The sequence below is a fragment of the Uranotaenia lowii genome, chromosome 3 (assembly GCF_029784155.1).
Source record: "Uranotaenia lowii strain MFRU-FL chromosome 3, ASM2978415v1, whole genome shotgun sequence".
Taxonomy (NCBI): domain Eukaryota; kingdom Metazoa; phylum Arthropoda; class Insecta; order Diptera; family Culicidae; genus Uranotaenia; species Uranotaenia lowii.
In genome coordinates this window covers 222,374,225-222,395,889 of record NC_073693.1, presented here as the reverse complement: position 1 = coordinate 222,395,889, position 21,665 = coordinate 222,374,225, and the positions used below count along the sequence as shown (strand labels likewise).

Genomic DNA, 21,665 nt, shown 5'->3' with positions numbered 1-21,665 from the left:
ATATCTTTTCCATTTATATCATATTTGATTCGTGACCTTCGCACAAATCAAACTGAACTTGACCTCTCGCAAGTCTTCTTTTAATTGATCATCATATCAATATCTTTCTCATTAAAATAAAATTTGATTCGTGACCTTCGCACAAATCAAACTGGACTTGACCTCTCGCAAGTCTTCTTTTAATTGATATTCATTTCAATATCTTTTCCATTAATATCCAATTTGATTCGTGACCTTCGCACAAATCAAACTGGACTTGACCTCTCGCAAGTCATCTTTTGATTGATCATCATTTCAATATTTTTTCCATTTATATCATATTTGATTCGTGACCTTCGCACAAATCAAACTGAACTTGACCTCTCGCAAGTCTTCTTTTGATTGATCATCGTTTCAATATATTTTCCATTAATATCAAATTTGATTCGTCACCTTCGCACAAATCAAACTGAACTTGACCTCTCGCAAGTCATCTTTTGATTGATCATCATTTCAACATCTTTTTCATTAATATCAAACTATCAAATTTGATTGATCATCATTTCTATATCTTTTCCATTTATATAAAATTTGTTTCGTGACCTTCGTACAAACCAAACCGAACTTGGCGTTTCGCATATCTGGTTTATTTTATTTAAAAAAAATTTATGTCAGATCTGGTTTTTTGACCTTCGCACAAATCGAACAAGCAATTTTCTTTTACTCGCAGAAACATTTTGGTAGATCGCTCAAACCAAACGCCTCTTTTTGTTCCTCCCACTTGCCCAATGTAGATCTTTGGGCAGTTCCAGCTCAAATTCCGACCAAACAAAGTTCCTTACTCACCATTTGGCAGTGCCTTTTTCTTACCAAAAATTATTTATTACTTAAAATCTTGTTGCATATATTATTTATTACTTAAAATCTTGTTGCATATATACCCCAAACATTTTAAAAAATCATCAACTCAATAGCCTTCCAGATTTAAATCGTGTTAGGTTGTAACTTCTGCACAATCGAAAATAGACCTTACCTCTTCCAATACTTTATTTATTTATTGTATTCAGCATCATTTCAGTAAATCATCTTTCTACATCAAATTTGGATTGAGACCTCCCTAGTAAACCAAGCGGAAATGATTAATCTTTTATTATGTTGCTTCATCTTCAAACAGGAATGTAATCCAACCACAACGTATTTCCAAATGATTCGTTTAATTTTGCCAGCTTTTCTTTTAACTATTATTTTGATGTCTTAAAACTTACATTTCACCAATGCAATAAGTTCTGCATGCCTGAGAAACGAGGAAAATAAATTAAAAGCTTTTCCTCCAAAAAATCGAACATAATTTCAGATTCACTTTTCCGTAGTGCTAGATTATGCAAAGCACATTAATCGAGTGAAATGACTAATTTAACGTTCACAACAGTAACAATAAAACTTACAGAATAAAACAAGCTTATAATAAATCCAAATTCATGGACACTCACCCAGTGGTCGACACAATGGTCTTTAAATAAATAAAAGGTCAAATTTAATATTTCCGTTCCTTCGTTTTGTATCATCTTATCCTTGAATTCGTTAAAATTTAAATAATTAAAGTAACCAGACTTTTAAAGCAACTTGGGGGACAAATCAATCAAGTTTAATCAGAAATCCAAAAAATATGAACTCAGCCCAGTTCTGAAATCATTTTATAAACAACTAGATGTTCTTGCAAACACAAAACGACTTTTTCGAAAGTCTTTCACTTTTGAATTTTCTATCCGATAGTATCAAATTTAATAGAGATCACTTACCACTGCCAGCCAACGTTCGCTTCTTTTTCATCGAAGAATAAATACCACTGCAGCTCCTGAACCATCAACCTTCAACTCATCCAAAACTTACCTTCGTCCATTCTTTCATTACCGTCATTCATTTATTTCTCCATTTACACTATTTCCAAGGCTAAATTTTCTTTCTTTTTTGTTGCCTTTTTTCCATCAGAACGAACTTGATCGACTCATGCAAATATATTCGCGGACATAGAACGCGATCATCATCCCACCAAGATTTAAAAAAAATCATCCCCATTCTTCTTTGCACCTGAAACATAACTAAATCAACCTATTTCTTCACACCGTAAGACAGTTTTTCCCGTTTCTTCTTTGATTGCTTGAATTTATTTTAGCCCCAATTCACAGAATACTTCTCGAATATTTCACTACCGAACGCGCCATTGTAGTAACTTAACGTAAAATATTCAATTTTCTTCGAAAGGACGCGCGTCTTTTCTTCCCAAAAATCGTTAACAGAATGACTCAATAAAATGAATGCATCATGCTCTTTGATTCTAAAAGCATGCCTTTTCATTTAAACCCTTTCATTCACTGCCAGTGAACACGATGCCATCAATAAGTGTCTCGCTCGCACATCATATTTCTATTGATGAAAAGTTCACGCACCAATTCAGTGTATTATTCCTTGAATGAGAGAGTGAGAGTGAATATATTCAACTTTTTTTCGTTTACACGTTCATACCTTACTTCTCATTTTTTGAGATAAACAAGACTCATTTTTAGATTCATTCAGCTACTGGATACTACACTTCAAAACACAAATATTTCTTCGGGGACTCTAAATGAATTCAAAAGTTCCTTTATATTGCATCTTTACTTTTTTATGGACGAACCCTGGAAGCCTGAACAAAAAAACTCCCTTTTCCAACTTAGAATGTCAATTTGACACTGCAAAAGTAAAATCTATCTAAGTCGTTTGAATTATAATTAATTTCATATAAATCTTATATCAATAGAAATCTTGTAATGTAAGTAAAATATGTTTATAACAGTTTTCTCGTTATTCAGCATGAAAAAATTTTTTTTTAAATATGTACATCCTTATCAGTGATGAATCAGAAAGCTTAATTAGTGGGGCATGTTTTGAAAAATTAGAGTAAATAAGGAAAAAATCTCGTTTTTTTACTATCCAAGCAAAAGTTTAAACGGAAAAGAATTTCACTGTGAAGAATATGAACCATACTATCTATTTTTCCTTAAATAAAAAATCAATGGAAAACTTGGAAAATTAGTGTAGGGTCAAAAAATAGGAAATTTTCGACTTTGATGTTCCATATTTAGACCTGAAACTTTGAATGAAAACCAAAAAACCGATAAGGGTGCGAATTTTTAATTGGGGCGTAATTCAAAACCAATATTGAATATTTCTAATTTTTTTTTGCCAGCTTTACGTAAATTAACTACAAGCAAATGTACATAAAAAAAGTTTCAGCTATTGTTGTGCTGTTAGAGCTGACGAGAAGTGAAAGTGTTTGAGATATTCATAACAAAAATTCAAGTGTTTTTAATCGTTAATAAGCTGTAATACTTTTTTATGGTAATATTGGCTGAAGATAACATTCTTAATGAATTCATTTATTTATTTTCAAAAAATCAAACTTTTTATAGGAATTTTAGTTCTAAGTCCAATGAAAGGAACCAGTTCAGTACCAAAATAGGAACAGTAGATTCAAAGAAGGAAATTTTGACAATCCAAAAACGGTGAAACCTATGTTGAAATTTCTCATTGAATCTTGCGGATAAGATCTTGAACTATAAATATTTCATGAAACATATAAACTTCCCATCCTTTTATGAGAAAGCATCATTATTTAGAAACCACCGCTTAACGGGTCCAAAGTAGGGCAACTAACCCTATTTTAAGTTTTGTATTTGTATGTATTTTAAGTGTGTATAAAAACACCGCTTACAAAATGTGGCTCACAATTCCCCACAAGCTATGATTTACAAATCGGTTGGGTTTGTGTGACTTATTGATGTTTCATCAAAAATTCCTTTTCCACGTGAAAGAGCATGACAACACTAAGATCATAAGCGTATGACAATATTTTTTGTTATGTACTGTAGTTCTCCCACGGATGCAATTTGGCGGGTGCTTGTTTAATTATTTAAGCATATTTTTCTAGGATAGATAAATAAAAGAAGAATATGATGAGTACATAAGTCAACAACATATAGAAAAACATGCTTAGAGCAAACGCACCAATAAGTGAGTATACGCGGCCCGGTTTTACTCATTTCAGCGGACCGGTTTTGGGATACACACTCTTTCGCGCACCGGGCGGAAGCATTGATTATTTTTAAACTTAGCATTGCACTGAGAAAACTTTTGCAGAAAACCTTGATAAAAAATTAAAACGGACCGAGTAAATTTTCAGAGCCGTGAGTTTTTCAATTTCGCATGCGGCGATTTGCTAGCTGGTCAGGTTATTCTTCTCTATCTTGCGATTACTGGCGGCGGATCGACTGTTGGAATATTTTTAATTTAAATAATGGATGAGTTTGTGAGTTAAAATTTTACATATCAGAACAGCAAAAGATCGTTAAATTAAGTGTTTTTATTTTAATTATATAAATTGAGTAAAGTTTTGGAAATATTGAGGTTAAAGAAAAATGGCTCAAAAAAGGAAAATTCTAGTATTTGTTCTTTGGCTCTATTTTCCTTTGCCTTTGCGTCTAAAGTTTGGCTTATTGAGGGACTGGGTTCCGCTGGGGTTAGCTACTATCCGTGACCTTATAGTTGACATCCTGTAAAAACATGCCGCGTACAGCATCACCACGGCCAAGCAGCTTCAATCGACAAACAAAAGGGTCCGGTGGCGGGTGCAGTCGGATCTGCCCCGGATAAAATGCGAAACTCCAAGTACCGGATTGAAATCTTCACCACCGAGCCACGGTAGCTGCCGCGAAGATTTCGATCCATGAAGCGGAATTATGCGGAAATCGCGATGGGTATCGGAGGCTTCGGTTGATCAGAATCAATCAACTATGTGTCAGTAGCGGCGGGGAATCATCTTCCAGTGGCTTTTACACACCGGAGGTATTTCACGAGAGGCTACCGTTACGGAGAAGATCGACAATATGGAAAAATATTACGCCGGAAATTTCTGTACTGGCGGAAGAGTGTGGAATAATGTTGCTGCTGTACATCGTTCTGCTGACCAAGGGTCTGGAGAGCGTTTAAAGCGAAGTTACTGATACATGTACGTTTCAATTTCTTTTTTCGTTTTGTAGTCGAAGTTCTTGTCGAAAGTTAACTGATCCGAATAAATAATGGAACAACCATAACAAATCTACCTATATAACCATGTAATTTCACTTCTATGTTCACGCTATCTTTCAATATTTTAACACTTGCCAATCAATCATACAGTTAAGTAAGATGTTTAAGGATCATCATAATGGAAATCTAGCAGTGTTTACGAAATCCAACTTGCTTAAAAGCTGTAAGGCGAGACCTATCCTCGGAAGATTGTGCAGGTTTTGCTAACGGCTTAATGCGCCACTCCCTGAGGAGACCGTTAGCCTGGTTATGGTTTGCCCGGCCAATGAGACCCACCAAAGGGCAAGTTTTTCCTTCTTCTGCTACACTTCTCCTGAAACGACCGTTCCCCAAAAAGTCAAAAAGTACTCCGCCAAAGGCGTCAAGTGCTTCAAAAAAATCCAAAATATTAGGAAAATTTAATTGATCAACCAAAATAGATCAGGTCGGCAAAAAAGATCTGACATCGCCGCTTAGCATCAGCAGTTGAGCGTCTGCCGACCACCAATCTTAGTCGCTTTTCAAGTCCGATGTGAGTTGGAAACAACTGGAGTCCAACGCTCTCCTTAAAAAAAAACCGCTGCAAAACGTGAAATGCCTTAAACAGGAAAGTTCTCAAAAAAAGATAAGGCTTCGATTTTAGGGCATTCCACCGTTTATTAAAAAAAATCTTCCAAACAAAATTATTTTCTCGACAAAAAACTTTATTCCATTTCGAGACTCGAACTCATGTTCTCTGGGAAGTTGGAGATTTTTAGGCTGCCACTCTAACCGCTCGACCACATTAGCTGGTGGTGCTGCGGGCTGCTAGCATTCGTTCGGGTTTGGTGGAGGGGTAAAAGTGTAGTGGTCGTGCATATCCCTTACGGCATTTGATTACAATAGGGTCAACGACCCGAAAAACTGGACACAATTCAGTACCCACCCAAATTTATGCGCATAAATATATTAAGGGAAGGGTACTTACGGCAGTTGGATGTGTTGTTGATGGAGGCTGTTTCGGTGTCGTTCGCTACCGGCTCATCGGGAAATCAGGCTCATTTCGGAGATGTTTTGGCGATGTTGTGTTGTTGTTTCCGCTTCAGCGGAACCTAATGTTGTCGTTGCTCGATGTCGAATCCAGATGTTGTTGTGCTGGCCTTCTTCATCGAGTGCGCGACGCTGGTGGGAAACTTATTTTGACGGGAGTTTCCGTTCAATTTCGAATCCCGTGGTTGTTGTTGGCGAATTCGAAATTGTGTTGGGGGTGCCGGACTATGTTTACGGAGTCCGGATTTCCGGCGGGTTTTGCTCCGGAAAAAGTTGGTCCGCGTGGTGATTTTCGTGAGCCAGGGGAAAGTGTTCTCGCTGCGTACGTCGGGTGCTTGTCGCCTCCTTCTCGCAAGGAAACCTTTTGAAGAAACCGTAAGGGATTATTGTGTGCACGTTTCCCTCCCACAAACTTTTACCTTTTCGCAAATCGGTTGTTGCGAATGGTTTGCGACGGTTTCTTTCCACAGCCTGTCGTATGACCCTAAAATCTAGGCCAGAACCAGTTAGTGATCCCTTTCCCATGAAAAACACCTCACGTTTTACCTTCTACTACTCGGAACTCTAGCCACACACCTAACTCAATCCACGATTTCAGACCAAATGATCGAACTGCTCCAGGTCTTCAGAAAATTGCAGCCGTCTATTCATTTTTTAACCGGAACTGCGTAAAGCGAATATTTTACGAAGTTCCCCGACATATTCTCTTAACCAATTCAAATTTTCCTGATAGTTCGGCTTTCTCCCGAAACTCTCTCTTCCCTTTTAACAATTCAAGTCCCGATTGTTCAAAGGGAAAGCTCGCTGCGAAGTAGAGAAAACTTGCGCTCTGATGTTTTCATCGGCGATGCAATTCCACCCAGGTGGGAGGTGGTTTGTCAGATAGTGGCAATTAAGGCGTTATAAACCTGCACTCTAAATATTTGGTGTTCTGCTCAAGTGAAATGTTGGGTAGCTAATTCTAACTAACTGTAGCTTGCTACAAAGCTGCAGTAGAAAATGAGTGTATCCTTCATCAGAGTTGAGGAATTTCAGTGATGAAACTTAATTGATTTTTAGAAGGAGGTTGTTTTTATTTATATTATTAAGTCTGACCTATCTTATCTGATTTTTTTCTTCGAGGAATCGTATATGAGCCACCGCACGCATCACGTTTTTGCTTTTGCAGCGCCGAAATCCTTGGGCCTTCTCTCACCGACTGAATTTTAACCTCTTCCGGCCGTGCACCTCACAGATTTCGCAAACCTTTAACCTTCCCATGCCGTTCGCAAAATATCCGTTTCGGGGAAATTTGCGTTGAAGTTTGATTTCGTTCTCCTGGCTGTAAATGTTAACCGATTTTGATGATATTATATTCATTGTGTAGGTTATTTGTTCTTATTACTCAAAATTTTAAAATGAAGTCGATATGTATTACCAAGTTATCAGAAACTGGTTCAGAAAGTAAAAAGTCCGAAAAATCAATTTTATTTTTAAAATGCTCATAACTTTTGACAGCTTTTCTGTATTTAAGTGTTACATTGATGTTCGAAATCGTCAAGAATCCATCTATCCGACAGTGTATAGATATGTTGGGGTCCAATGAAAGTTTTGACCGCTATCTCAGATCTTCCGGTAGAAAAAAATCTATCTTTATAAAAACGATATCCAATTTTTGCTTTGCTTAGCTGTATTTCATTTCCCAATGAACCGATTTTCAAAACTCAAACTTCAATTTTTTGACGTTAATTTGATCATTATTTTCATAGAACATACTTGGTCTGTCAAAATTCCAAGTTCTTCAGTATAATGGAATGATGATAAAGAGATTTTAAATGTGCGCTTCGGGTCATATTGACCCGAACGGCATGGGAAGGTTAAGACGATTCGAACGCGTACCATTTTGCAAATTTCTCTGGCAATGAAATGTAAACAAATTCTACACGCTTAAAGTCGTTTGTTTAACTCAGCATTAAATGGTAGAATTTTTTCAGTGCATGTTTTCTCACGCCCCTTTCTAGTGAGCAAATTTGGTGATTTTGTCGGTCCCGACGGCAACGGCCCTATTTTTCTCACCCTCATACTAACCCCCGGTGCGGTATGAAAGTGATCAAACTCGTGAGCATTTTCACTTTGCTCGCGATTGCTGCGGATGCCCTTACGCAAAGCGACAACGATGACAGTTGGATTGAGATTTTTATCTCAACACACAGATGAGATATTTAGAGTGGCCCACGTTTCCCCATGGCTCACGTTACCCCACTCTCCCCTATAAATTTTTTCAAGTCTTTTCAGTTAATTTTTCATAATTCCTTCAAACTGCGATTTTCATTAATTGTACCTAATCCCTAATTTCATGAAGATATAGAATTTTTCGGGAGCCGCTGTCAAACACGTCTTCAAACGATGTTTACTTAGATTATCTTTGGATGTTCTGAAGCGCCCTCTATCTAAAAACTGGTATAAAATACCTCAATAAGTGCAGGCCTCGTAGTGAATTATCAATAAGTTATTTTTTAACACATTAAGGACCGCGCAGAAATCTAAGCCGAGAAACACCAAAATTCGGTGTTCCATATCTCAAAATTCGCTGGACCAAATTTTAGTTTTTATGAATTACTGAAACTGTTTTGTTCAATTTTTTAAAATAAAGTTTCATCCTAAGATTTATAGCATTTGAGTTATGTTTCTTGCTATTATGCTGGGCACTTCATTTCGTTTATAGGTACGTTACTAGAGCTCGGATATGCAAAAATTTAACATCGTTGTGTTAGTTATAAAAAGGACTATCTTGCCTATTTTTTGAGATTTTTAAATTTAGGTGTGTTTGAGGTATTTAAGATGCAAAAAGACATGACAAAAATAATTTCGCATAATCGCCTCGGGAATTCTTCATTGTCGGTTTTGAAACTCATGAACTGCAGATTTTTTCTGAAATTTATTTTCACTCAAATGGGTAAGAAGTATAAGAAGCCACTCTAGGATGCTCAATATGCTCATGAAGTTCAAACCAAGCATCGTAGTGGAACCCTTGGCAAAAAGGCAAAACGTGTTGCATGCCTAGTAGACACCCAGCAAATAACTAAAAATGAGCAGTTCCATGGATCGCAATCTGTGCAACCGGTTTTTACGCAATGTGACAGATGTGTTCTGATGGACAAAGAAATTTATGTTAAAACCGAATTTAAGAAGTCAAATTCTTCGAGATGCCTTCTCAGGAAAAGGTTCCAACCAGATTCCAATTGGTTTTTCCAGGTGAATTTGTGTAAAATATCATGATTTTGCAAAGGTTTTACTTCTGTGGTAACAATTATAGATCAATACATAACTGAAAAAAGTTTTACTATATAGTAAGAGTATTTCTTGAAATCAACGGTAAAATATTTCTTTTATATTTTTACATTAAGTTCCATATAAACACTTAATAAAATTTTATTTCCTCCATAGAAAGTAGATCAAATGAATAGTTTTTAAAATACACACAATTGTAACTGCCCGGATTCTAAATGATCATTGCCTTCTTCTTCTTCTTTCTGGTATCATGTCTCCTTTGGACGACATGAAAATAGATGAGGACCAGTATCTCAGGCTATATGCCCTGATCATAGCCTTAAGAGAAGCACATTCGCGACAAGCAAAAACGAGAAATCTCGTATTTAATCCGCAATGTGTTAAAGTAAAAATGAATAATTTTGAAAGTTGAAAAAACGCCCGCATTTTATTGTAAGACTGATTCTAATTTATCAACATCACCATCACCCAAAACACAGTACTCTTGTGTGCAATAAAAGGCCGAAACGGTAATAGAATCGTCAAAATAAAACTCAACGATATCGTCAGTATCATCAAACGCGATTCAAAATTATAACATGACAACATTTACCTTCAAGATTGTTTGCTGATAAGTCGGTACGCGTATTGATATAACTACAATATTTTGCCGGCTTCCTGAGCACGTTTCACTTCACATCTCCCCCCCAAAAGTCAAAATCCACTCGACTCTCCGCTAGCTATGTAGGTAGACATCAACACTCGAAATCCTCTCGTCGACGCGGTCCCGCAAAACAAGACATTAACTTTTTGGCTAATAGGCGAAATCGTTGTTTTTCCTCTCGGTCCACCGTCGTCCCTTTTTTCCCACCGGCACTAACGGCCGGTTTCTACTTTGGCTCGTTTCACGACGAAAAACTGCCCCGATCCGGTTGTTCGGACTGCTCCGGCTGCTTCTGTCGCGCCACACTCAAACTTAACAGCCAACAACAACGTTCGTGTCGGATCGGGCTTGTGGCAGTGAGATGAAAATTCGGAAAAATTCTCGGCACCCGCACTATCTCTACTACGACTGCTGGCTAGCTAGCTCTGGGCTAGTGGAAGCGAGTGCGCGGGAGAGATTTTCCTCAGCTAGTAGGAATCACCATCCCCCAGATAGCATATCCGCAAATTTCGATGAGCCGATGTGTTGTGGGTGTTTTGGTATTGGTGAAATATTTGCTCTGGTATTTTTTCCTTCTAGCGAACTTTAGCACTTTTGTATGTTGATTTCAAATGCCGCAGATAATATTGCCTTAGAATTTCGAAATCCCAGTCACAACATTTTTTCGAAGCTGCAAATTTTGAAACTTGGAATTTTTACATTCGCGGAGCACTTCCTGTGGGGCGATTCCGAACGAATTTATCTCGACACTAATGTGAGCTGAAGCAGCCACGTTCACAATGACAAACATTCGACCTCGAGAAGACGAGATTTGCTAAATTTCCCATTCGTAGATCTGTAGATTGGTTAATTGCTAACCATTTTCTTCTAGCACTGTGCAAATTATTCACTTCGATTTGTGCAAATTCACTTTCAATCTGCTTGAATACCTCGATCGTCGACGATCCACTTCAAAGAAAGGTGAAATCCAACCGATGTGCAGGATCTTGAGAAAAAAAAAGCACGACAGTCGGACACTGAAACCCGTAGAGATATTTAAAGTTGAAAATGCAGATTTAAAGTCGTGTGACCAACAAACACTCAGCGATGGCAAAGATCCAGAATGAAAAGAAAATCCCGAGCAGGGAAAAAGAGTGAATGGTGCACAGGCAGACACCCACTAAGAAGAGCACCCGCACGCACGAAGAAAGAGCACACGCACCCGAAACGAGCCAACCGACCGAACGCGACGAAGATTGAGGAAAAACTGTCGTCGAACCGAAAGGAAAAGCGCTAAGCACTGACTAGGTACCCAGCTGCTGCTGGCGCTGCCTGATGATGATGGCCGGCCGCCCGCAAGGCCCGAGACACAAGTTTCCTTCGGGAAAGCGAAATCGTACCACCACCAGCAACAGCAATCGTGGCAGCAGCGCCAGCCAACATCATCAACACCATCGCACCATCGCATCGGAAAAGCCATCACCCACCCACCCACACTACTCCATTGCCACCCAGCCACCCATCTATCCATTTGAGCGTTCAGGAGTACGTAAGGTGCGATGCACACAGCGTTTTGGCAATGGCTAGTGCAAAACAGACCGTAAACTACACTGTTGCCCGTTTATTTTCGATGGTTGGGAAATTTAGCCATACGTGTTGATTACTGAAATTAAAATATATTTGAATGTTTCAAAATATGAATTGAACGGATACGAAGAATTGTACACAAACATATAAAACTTCGATGCCACATGTTGCTATAACCAGTTTTATATGAGTGAGCACGTTAAATATTTTAGCCAACTCGCAAAGCTTCTACATCGCTTCTTAAAATATAAATTAATGTATATAACATATAGGTTAAACATAATTTAACTATGCAATGAAATTAGGCTAATACAATTTACTAATCTAAACTTCTTTATTCTAGAATACATAAAAAATACCTTGAAAGTATAGCAATAGCGTATCCAGCAAGATGAACCATATTTTGCACGAAAGTGTATTTGCCTTTAAATAAAAACTTTTCTATGATGTCCCTTGGTAATTCGAGATCTCATACCACAGTTGAAGAGAAAAGGCAAACATATGTAGGCATACTTTGAAAAAAAAAATGAAGATCTTATGAATTCAACAACAATAATCTAAATAAATCAAATCTAAAATAGTTTGTTCTGCTGAAGTGAGACAAGGATGTATTTTATCACCGCTGCTTTTTCTCATCGTAATGGATTAGATCCTGACTGGATCGATTGACCGCAGGATTACCGTGGAATCGTTTGACAATGGAACAGCTAAAGGACCTTGATCTGGCAGCCGATATTATTTTGCTCGCCCAAAGACGAAAGCTCCAAGGCAGCAGGTCTCAAAATCAATGTCGGAGAGACCAAGTCGATGGAAATCAACACTGAAAATCCTTCCAATTTCGTGGTAGCTAGGTAACAAGTGGAGTTCTTCCAGTATCTTGATAGCCAGATGACGCATGACGGTGGTACCAAGAAAGACCGAAACCAGGATTAGAAAAGCCCGATTTGCCTTTGCGAGTCTCCGAAACACCTGGCACTCACGCCAGATCTCTCTGCGAACAAAAATCCGAATCTTCAACTCAAACGTCAAATCCGTATTGTTGTACGGATGCGAAATTTGGTGGCAACGCATCTCAAACGGCGTACTACATCGCCGGTGTCATCAAAAGAAAGAGATGAAAACGAGATTTGCAGAAAGGTGCTTGACTGGAATCCAGATATGCATCGGAGGAGAGGCAGGCCCAGAAGCTCGTAGCGGCGTAGTCCAGCCGCTGAAATACGCACAGTTCACCAGAACCTTGGCTGACAGAAAGTGAAGACACTGGCTCCGGATCGCCAGCAGTGGAGATCGTTTATTTCGGCTCTGTGCGTCGGAGGATCGGCGCCAGGTATTGAGGTATTGGTAGGTAGGTAGGAAGGCGAGGGACGAGAAAAATTTGTGTCCACCTACATTAAAAATCAAACATGTTCAGGAGGAATGACCGCCAAAGCTCTCAAACTACCGAAATTGACTGTCAACGCCGTGCTTAAGCGTTATCGGGACCAGGGTTGGGCGAATTCGCCCGTCACGCTTGACTGGACTGGAAATCTTTCCTCCAAACTCGATTGACGGAACCTCACTACTCGCATGACGGAAAAAGCACGGAAATAGTCAACATTTCTCCGGCTGGTGACTGCGACTGGCGAAGCTCTACACACTTCGAATGAAAAAGGAATGAATTTTCTTAAAGGAAGCAAGAAAAACTAACGAGCCTGTAGTAAACAAAGAGATGAAATGTCACGATTGGAATTTTTGGATTTTCTGTCAGTGTCATTCCAATCGAGAAAAACCAAGCAGTCTTAAAGGCAGACCTACAGCAGGGTTGCAAGCACATTATTTCGAAAGGGATCAGATTGCGTTTCTTTGTTTACTATAGTTTCTTTAAGAAAAACCATCCATCTCGGCTGCTGGCATAGCAACAATAGCAATAACAAACTGAAAACGCGCTTGCTGGCAGGAGCTTATTGTTGCAATAAATGCTTTCCGAAAGTGAAATTTAAAAAAATCTAAAAAGGACAGGGTTTGCGGAAAAAGGATGTAAAATTACCTTTTTTGTCGACCGGATTCGGGCTCGATGTTGCCCATCTACAGGACGCTATCCGACTGATTAAAGGGTGATACGGTCAAAATTAGGTCAATATCAACTTGACGTATTTCTTTCAATTTTGCATTTAAAAAACCTGAACACCCCTCATTTTGAAGGTGTGTGTGTGTGTGTAGAATGTTGCTCCTATTTTGATTTTGAAATTCACTCTTCAGTTGTCAAAATGCCGTCCAAGGAAGAAGAGCAGCGTATCAAAATTTTGCTCGCGCATCGCGAAAATCCGAGCTACTCGCACTCGGAAAACTCAATCCCAAGCCCCAAAGCCCAGGTTGATAATCTGTCTAAAGTATCTTGTAAAGGTCTGTGCAGATGAAACTCAGTAGATCCTGTGACAGATACTATGCTATCATCTGCAAGTTGTCTTGCCTTCAGAGAGACAACTGTCGATGTCACTTACGTAAAAGTTGTACAAAAGTGGACTCAAACATGAACCCTGCGGGAGACCCATGTAAGAGGTTCTTCTTACTGCAATATCTCCGTGAGCAAAGTTCAAATGTTTCTCACAGAGCAAGCTGTATAAGATGTTGTTCAAAAGAGGAGGCAGACCCCGGGAGTGCAACTTGTCTGACAACACCTCTATTGAGACTGCATCAAAAGCTCCCTTTATGTCTAGAAACACTGATGCCATTTGCTCACGTTTTGCGTACGCCATTTGTATCTCTGAAGACAGCAAAGCAAGACAATCGTTCGTCCCTTTGCCCCTGCGAAACCCAAATGGAGTATCTGAAAGAAGACCGTTTGTTTCCATCCATTTATCCAATCGGAACAAAATTATTTTCTCCATCAACTTCCGAATGCAAGACAACATCGCTATTGGACGGTACGAATTGAAATCGGATGCAGGTTTCCCAGGCTTTTGTATAGCAATAACTCTCACTTGTCTCCAATCTTCGGGAACAATGTTATGCTCCAAGAATTGATTAAATAAATTCAGCAAGCGAAATTTGGCGGCATGTGGAAGGTTTTTCAACAAGCTGAATTTTATTTTATCAACTCCCGGAGCTGAATTGTTACAAGAAAGGAGAGCAAGATTGAATTCTATCATCGAAAAGCTGGAATCCAAATCACATCTGTTCGGAGGCACACTTCGGATGATTTTTTGCACAGGTGTGGAATCTGGACAGATTTTCCGAGCAAAATTGAAAATCCATTTATGCGAATGTTCTTCACTTTCGTTCGTGTGAGAACGATTACGCATGCTTCGTACCACATTCCACAAAGTGCTTAAGGATGTTTTCCGCGATAAACCTCCCACAAAATTACGCCAATTCGCACGTTTTTTCCCCTTGATCAGGTTTTTAAATTGCTGCTCAAGAGAGAAATACGTGTTGAAGTTATCCAGGGTTCCATGTTTCCGAAAAATTTTAAAAGTGTTCGATTTTTCTTCGTAAAGTTTAGTACACTGACTGTCCCACCATGGATTGGGAGGCCTTCGACGAAAAGATGGATCTGGAATGGGTTTTAATTGAGATTGAACTGCACTTTCGTAAATCAAGTGAGCAATGAAGGTGTATTCCTCTAACGGAGGTAAGACTTCCACAGAATTGATGGTTGAAATTATTGCGTCCGAGTACTTTTTCCAGTCGATGTGTCTTGTGAGTTCATACGGTATATTTGTTGAATTTGAAGTGATGGCCCCATTGGCGATTGTTATTTTGATTGGCAAGTGATCACTACCATTGGGATCAGGAATTACCTTCCACTGGCAATCCAATTATAGTGAATTTGAGCAGAGTGAGAGGTCAATCGCACTTTGTCTTGCAGGTGGTTTTGGTACCCGTGTTTTTTCACCCGTGTTCAAAATTGATAAATTTAACCTGTCACAAATGTCATAGATAAGAGAAGAACGACTATCGTCAATTTGTTCTCCCCAGACAGTTCCATGTGAATTGAAGTCACCCAGGATCAACCTTGGCTCAGGGAGCACTGAGCACAGGTCCTCTAGATGACTTTGATTCACTGCAACTCTCTGAGGCCAGTACAAACTGACAACACATAAGTCCTTTCCTCTTATAGTTGTATGACATGCCACAGCTTCAATTCCTCCTAATAAAGGGAGGTGGATTCTATAGAAAGTGTGATGCTTATTGATCCCTAAAAGCACCCCTCCATAAGAATCGTTGCGATCCAAACGGATAATGTTAAAATCGTGGAATGAGATGTTTGATTGAGAAGAAAGCCATGTTTCGGAAAGGGCAAAAATATCGCAACTAGTTTCATGAAGAAGAAATTTGAACGTATCCAGTTTAGGGATTAAACAACGGCAATTCCACTGTAGAACAGTGATATCTCCGACCTCTCGGCGAAAATTAGCCACCGAGAGAGATAAAAACTGAAAGAAGGGGCCAAGTTTGCATCAATTGCTTCAAAAGTGACTTTACTACAGGGAGCATTGTAGTAACAATGCCTCTTATGGATTCAGATATGTTAAAAAACGTGAAAACTCCATTAAGAATGTCAGACTATTTAAAGAGTCCTGGTTGTGAAGATTTTTCTGACAAAACCACATTATTTATTGGATCTCTCTCTGAAGATGATGTCCCCGCGGGTAGAGGATTATTTTGAGACGAAAAAGTCGTGCGGAATCCAGGGGGAATTTGTTTTTCTTTTTTTGTAGCAACCGTTGCTTTAGTGACGTTTATCGGGGGGCTGATTGTTGGTATTTTATTGGGTACTTTGGAGGACTTAGTAGCTGTTTTCGCACGTTTCCGGGAGTTAGCTACGAAAACAAAGGGTGTCTCCTCATCTGTAGAGTCCTCATTGTCAACTGGCAGAGAAGCAAAAATGTTACCTGACAATGGATGATTCGGGAGAGAAGCGCTCTTTAAAATGGCGTCGTAAGAACGATTGGATCGCTCTTTCAAAGAGCGCCTGTCCTTATCCCATCGACTCTGAAATGCCTCGCACACAGAGATATCATGAGGTGAGCCCCCACAATAAATACATTTCTGTTCTACTGCTGAGCACGCTCCATCCTCATGAATATCTCCGCAACGAGGGCAGCGTGCCTTGTTGCAGCAATGGGACTCAGTGTGTCCCAATTTAGTGCACCTTTTGCAACTCATTGGGCGAGGCACAAAGAGTCGCACAGGAAGCCTCAACTTTCCGTCAATCAAAACGAAGTGAGGGAGGGCAGTTCCCGCAAAGGTCACGCGGAATGAGGCTGAAGGCGAGTACACTTTAGTTCCATTTACGACGCTGGCAGTTTTGAGTTGTCGGCAATCCAGGATTTCAACCGAGGTTGAATCGAGGCTCTTAAACTTACCAACGCCGTTGGATTTAACGTAGTCTGCCTCCAGACTCATTTCCGTAATCACGCCCTCAATCTCCACGTTTCGAGACGGAATATAAACTTGGTATTCTAAATTAATGAAATTGCTGGCAACAATTTCATTGGCAGCCTTTCGGTCAGCCACTACTACGCGCAACTTGTCTGGTCGCACCTTAGCAATGCTGGTCACGGAGGACCTCCTTGCCAGATCTTTGGTGATCTGTACTACATTGAGCCGTTTGCCATCTTTTTTGGGCCGGATGAAGACCACCCAAGGACCAGAAAAAGTTATACCATCCGTGTAGGTTCGAAGTCGGGTTGTCTTATCCTCAATAATGGGTGATGAAGAACTCTCTATCATCCGAGAATGGTCTGTATTTGAGGGACCAGCTTCATCTGAATCCTTCAAATGCACCTCATTCTCGTAGATGTCATCTTCATCATCCACAGTTGCTGATTGAAACCTCCAGCCCTCGCTCATATTTAAAACGGGGACACGAATGCCTTCCGTTTTTCAATATGAACAAGGCTCACGATGCCCGAAATATTCAAAAAAGGGAAAAAATAGAAAAAGTAAAAAGTGAAAAAAGAAAGAAAAACTCACAAGTCTTTTGGCAATTTATGTCCGTAGGTAATTGATAAGCTCCAACCAGGTGGTCCTCTTCCAAAGTAAGATGGCGACGTCTGAGAGCACGACCAATCGAATTCTGGGCCAACTTGTATTCCTCGGTTGCAGCAAACAGCACCGGATCCCTCGAGTATGTGCCCCGGCGGTTTCCAAACCCGGATGTTTAGGGCAAACAGGAAGACGTCCTCGGATGTGGATGATAACCTTGGGAGATGGCGACGGTAAAGCAAGTTGCTGTAGATCTGTCGACTTCTCAATGGTTCCAATTATTTTCGCTGAACAGTCCGGCAATTGACGACCGAATAAGCAGGAAATTTTCACTCCGCGTAGGAAACTTCAATCAAGAATTATAATTCGACTTTCAAAATTTTGTTTTGAGAGCTTTTGAAATTTTGCGGCAAAAAAATACAACCATCAACGACGGCCATAGCCTACCAAGTGAGGATTTGGCATCTTGCCATTACGGTAAAAAGGCCATAGAGTGGTACGCCGCCAACAACATGCAGGTGGCTCCCAAGGACAAGAACTCTCCCAACACGCCAGAGCTCCGCCACTGAAATACTGGGCTATTGTCAAGCGGAACCTAAAAAAGACAAAAAAACTACTAAGGACGAGCAGCAGTTAAAGGCAAACTGGCTTTCTGCGGCGAAGAAGGTGGACAAGGTGGCTGTACAAAATCTGATGGAAGGGGTTAAGCGTAAGGCCCGGCAATTCGGATTCGGAAAAGCGGAAGCCCAACTGAATATTTTTTCCTGAATTTTATACTAATTAAACTTGTAAAATAAATTTCATTTGATTTTATAAATAAACGATTTCACCGATTTACACGCGATTTCACTTGACCAAATTTTGACCCTATCACCCTTTAGTGCGAAAACTGTACCGATTCACTCCATTTTTATAGATTTTTTCCTGAACATGAAATAGTTGGCATCAATATGATTTATAGAATCTATAATCTACTCTATTCAATATTTAAAAATCTGGACGCTTGGGTTCCAAAATAACCGTGATGACAATTTTGAAAAACTTAGCAAAGTAACGTCCGAAATTTAGCTTTTAAACATAAATCTCTTTTGCATCTTTGAATTTACAACACTGCATCTAACAGCACAGTGACCAGCTGCAACACAGGATATATTCCTCCAAGATAGTGGCGCCAGCATCAAATATGTCGTCCCCCGAAGGAAAAACAACGGTAATGAAACCCATCCGTCCCGACGCGTTGGCGTATGCGCCAAAACACACCACGTGCTTACACTCTGTTTACTCACATTGACGGAAAAGTTTTAAGTTGAAGACAGGCGAACGGCCGCTCGTGTAAGGTTTCAGTGGCCTGATGCCTATCACCAGGCGAAAATAAAAAGCGGTACCAATGACGGCACTATCCTATCCGTTCCAATCCAACCCGATCCTCTACTTTGCGTTAGTAGTGGTGTCAGGTTTTCTTCGCGAAGCGAAATTTCCCTATCACACTGAGCGAGCGGGCTAGGAAAAGTGAAAACAGTTTTCCCGCTCTTCGGTTCGGATTCGTTTAGTTTTTCGCATCACGTTGAACTCTCCTGCTGCGGATGTTGGCCAAATGTTGCTGACGTCATCCAGCAGAACCATTAGGCCGACGGCTGGCTGTTTGTTTTCCTATGAGACATGTTTCGCAACTCAACTCAACCCGAGCGAGTTTTGAAATCGATGACGTCAACGGGTGCAGATTTCCTTTCTCAATGATGCCATTGAGACATGCGGGTGATGAAAAGCACAATAATGGGGGCAGGAAGGAAAACTCCTTTGTTAGGCAGTGTCATATTCATAACAAGCAACGAATTGTGTATTCAGAGCTGTTTTCCAAAATTAATATTTAAGATTTCAAAAGCTTTCTTCATTTTTGAATTTGTAAATCAACGGATCACATGTCGATCTTTATAATAACATAATAAACAAAACGTAACTGAGTAAAAAATGAAAAAAGTATGAATATGTAGGAACCTACCTAGGGTGGCCCATCGTTGTACAGAATAACTTAAATTATCAATATTTCAGCTGTTTTTCAACTTTTCCCCAAAAATGATACTGAATCATGTAGTTCGGAATGTTTTCCATTGAAATGAGGCTTTTGTGATATTTTCTGCTATAAAATATGTATCTTACGACAGTTTTTATTTTTCTTGTTTTTTTTTTGCGCAGTTTTTGTGCTAATTGTTAACCAAAATCTTAAGATTCCTCCTACGCCAAATAAGGTTTTATGCAAAACAAAACATTCTTCGTATCGGTTTTCTTAACAAAACGTTTATTGGACAATTTTAACACCATAATTTAAAAAAAAAAATATGATCCATACTTAACCATAAAAAATGTCGGATCGTGCAACAATCGTCCGCTCAATCTCCTCCTGCCCCATTGTTATACATAAGCCTGCTGTGAGATTTGTTCGGAAATTTCAAATTAATAAATTCGTATAACTTCAATAACTTTTTTTGGTTGTTTTTACAGCCAAAAATAGCAAAAAAAAATATTTGGAAGTGAGTGAATGAGTTCTGAATTTCAACAACGTATTTGTATTTTGTAAGGAGGTTTGTACGAAAAAATCCAAATTTTTATTCAAAAATCATCAGCAATGTACTGAAAGTTCAAAAACCATTATTTTGGATTTTTAAAATATTTCTTGGTTCTTGCAATACATTTCATTTGAATAAAAATTAAACCTAACTTGTACCCCAGAAACGATATTCGTTGTCATACAAAAAATTCAAAATAAATATTTTTTAATTTAAGTGTGTTATGACAGCTAATTTGAAAGCTAATTAACCGTAGGATGAGAATAAAAAAATCCCAATATGCTGCTTTGCATAGCCTATGAATTTTTTGATTTAAAACTTTCGCAAAAACATGTCATGAAGTTATTAAAAGCTCCAGAAAGCCATTCCTGCTAAAAAAAACTAGGAGTGTCTATTGATATGACATGTTTTTTCCCCAAGATTTTACGAATCTCAATTCAGATATTCACTTAGACACGACTGTCGCTCACAAGAATAGATCAATGACTCACCCGATTTTGTTTATTTTGCCTAGTGTTACCAAAACGAAAAATGTTGCCATAGAAATTAATTTTTTTATATATCTTCAGTGATGCCGAATTCGACCATTACTTTTTAAATTTGATTTATCTCCTGCATATCCTTCATCTCATCTCTACATTCCTTTCACCTCTTTTCTCAATTTTTACTAAACGGCTTTTGTAGTGAACCTGTATATAAGAGAAGTGACATCTGAAACACAAAATTCCAATCGAGCAAAAGAACTGTCAAAATCGATTCCAATCGATCCGAGCATTTTGTCGCAGAGCTTTTACCTTTCTTATTGAAAACTCAACCAAGGAAGGTATTGCGATTGTTGTTATAGTTCAAACAGATAATTTTTTAGCTAGTCATATGCTTTGGTGAATCATGTTTCTAGTTTGAAAGCTATCTGATTATTAACGAAATTCAAGTCATTCATACCGTTTATCGCGATCCTTCGGGCATCGAGTTAAATGTTATTTTGTTGGATTAAGGAGCGTTCACTTTAGAGCTTGAACATTGAGCCAGAAAACAGTGCTGGGATTTTTTTTTGTCCAAGATTTCGGCGATGTTGCCACATATTTCATTTTAAGAGGGACATGGGTGGCAAAACTCCTCAGATCGGCTTGGCCAGTGAAAGAGAGTGCAATTTTTTTCATCTGCTCCCTCAATCGGTGCGGGGAGAGATAAACCGCACTGAAATGAAGAGTGAGATTGTCAACACATAAGAGTGAGCGAGAGCATTCATATCCGCTGATGAAGAGAATTCCCTTCTCCGGAAAAATCTGTTGCGCAATGTGCTGAGGAGAATTCGAGAGCTAACTCAGTTTATTCTTGGTACGTTCACAAGAAAAGATGCTACTTTCCGAATCAAAGCTCCCAGCGGTGTCCTGATTTTCTAGAAGCCGTCCTGATCTTAATTGCAATTGATTTTACAATCAAAACAGTTTAACCTCTTAAACCAATGGTAATCTTCGGTTCAGATGATATTTGATTATTGTTTTTCGGTATAAACTAAAAGCCACCTAACTTCATATCTC

General features: G+C 39.1%; 1 protein-coding gene across 4 annotated transcripts in view; it reads right to left on the bottom strand.

Moving 5' to 3' along the window:
- The window catches only part of LOC129753547 (uncharacterized), a 66,674-nt gene extending 55,384 nt beyond the window's left edge, over nucleotides 1–11,290 (bottom strand). For all 4 annotated transcript variants that reach the window (XM_055749376.1, XM_055749378.1, XM_055749377.1 and 1 more), the window contains exon 1: nucleotides 9,974–11,290. The gene's annotated coding sequence lies outside the window, so the exon portion shown is untranslated. The remainder of the gene's footprint in view (nucleotides 1–9,973) is intronic.
- Between the last annotated feature and the right edge of the window lie 10,375 nt (nucleotides 11,291–21,665).